Source organism: Phytophthora infestans, genomic scaffold, assembly GCF_000142945.1.
Source record: "Phytophthora infestans T30-4 supercont1.10 genomic scaffold, whole genome shotgun sequence".
Taxonomy (NCBI): Eukaryota; Oomycota; class Peronosporomycetes; order Peronosporales; family Peronosporaceae; genus Phytophthora; species Phytophthora infestans.
The window spans coordinates 1,026,631-1,028,598 of NW_003303749.1; positions in this window are offsets into that span (position 1 = coordinate 1,026,631).

Consider the following 1,968-nt stretch of genomic DNA (forward strand, 5'->3'; position numbering starts at 1 on the left):
GTTCCGTGTTCACCTTCTGGGCTCTACGCCCTTTGTGATCTACACAGACCACGCGTCCTTGAGAACGGCGACTAACTCGCCTCACCTCTCCCAACGGATGGCGAGGTGGCTGTCCTTCTTCGCGGAATATAACTTCCGCGTCGAGTACAAGCCGGGCAAGCTCAACGTGCTTGCGGACGCCCTCTCTAGGCGTCCCGACTATGAGTTGGCCCACATCACGCGGGTGACAACGGATCTATATGATCGGATACGCATGGCGTATCGGGACGATGAGGCTGTCGCGCCTATCGTCAAGTTCCTTAAGGCCGGAACGAGCGCGAAGTCCGACTGGCTCTCGTCGCGACAGCGCTCACGGCTCCACCGATATGAGTTGAAGGAGGGCCTCCTCTATTATCGGGTAGAGCCCACTGATCCTCCACGGGTGGTTGTACCCAACGACGAGGATCTGAAGTTCGACATCCTCGCGGAGGCGCATGACGCGCCCTCCAGCGGCCACTTGGGCCGCGAGAAGACCTTTCTGTCGGTCTCTCAGTCCTTCTGGTGGACCCACATGTACAAGTGGGTCGCCCGGTACGTCAAGACATGTGAAACATGTCAGCGGGTTAAACCCGCTGGGCACTCTTCGGCTCCACTACAGAGCCTGCCCGTACCGGCTGATTGTTGGAAAGTCGATGAGTCTTGACTTCATCTTTGGGCTTCCCGCCGACGGACACGGCAACACCGGAATTTTGGTGTTCGTGTGTCGGCTGAGCAAGATGGTACATCTTGCTCCAGTTCCCGTCACTGTGACGGGCGAACAAACCGCAAGGTTGTTCGTCGATGGCGTGTTCCGCTATCACGGTCTCCCGGAGACGATTGTCTCGGACCGAGACCCGCGGTTCACTGCTGCGTTTTGGAAAACGCTGTTCCCTTTACTGGGAACTCGTCTGCAGATGTCCACTGCGGATCATCCGCAGACAGACGGCCAAACAGAGCGCGTCAATCGAGTGCTCGAGGACACTCTGCGCAGTGTGTGCGCGGCAGCGCCACGTACGTGGTCGACGCAGCTTCCAGTTGTTGAGTTTGCGCTCAACAACGCGGTGCACGCGTCCACGGGGTTCACGCCGTTCTACTTGAACGGCTTCCGCCACCCCAGAGTGCCTCTCACTCTTCGAGGAAACACTGACTCCTCTATTCTAAGTGGGGGGAGAGGCTCGGAAAGCCCTTTCCTCCCAGGTCTCGGATGTGAGGCCAGTTTCGCTGCGGAAACAGGTGGAATCCTTTATGGATACCAAGCTGAACATTGTCAGCAGGGTCCGCGATGCCATGGCAGCGGCCCCAAGATAAACAAAAGGAGTACTCGGACAAACAAGGAAGAGGAAACTTAAGTATATTTGAGATTGGTGACTTAGTGTTACTAGACACGAGGAACCTACCTCTAGACACTGTTAGCTCTGTCGGCAGCAACAAGCTGAAGCACCGCTTCATCGGACCTTTTGCAGTCCTGGCCAGACATGGTGCGTCGTACACCATCGACCTTCCAAAGTCAATGACGACGCACCCGACGTTCTATGTCGGACGTCTTAAGCGGTACTTTGACCCGCAGGGGGTTGCTGACTCGCAGACCCCCCTTGACCCAGCTCCTCGAAGCGAGGGCCGGTCACAGTCGTCGACGAGGGCGTCGGAGCAGGCACCCAAGCCTCGGTCGGGACGGCAAGGCTGCGGTCAAGACCGTACGCCGGAGGGGCTCCATACGAACGGACCCCGGCGCCATACGCCGAGTACGCTGAGTACGCCGGGTACGCACCATACGCGTACGTCTGGGAGTGTGCCGCAGGCGGCTCCGGACGTGGCAACAAAGCCTCGATCCGTCGGATCATGCGAAAGGCCTCGTCCAGATCGGACGAAGAGGCCCGGCGGTCCACCCGCAGGTGCAGGCTCGCGACCTCTCGCTCCACCAGGTCCAGGCGACCCGCAAGACGAGCGAGC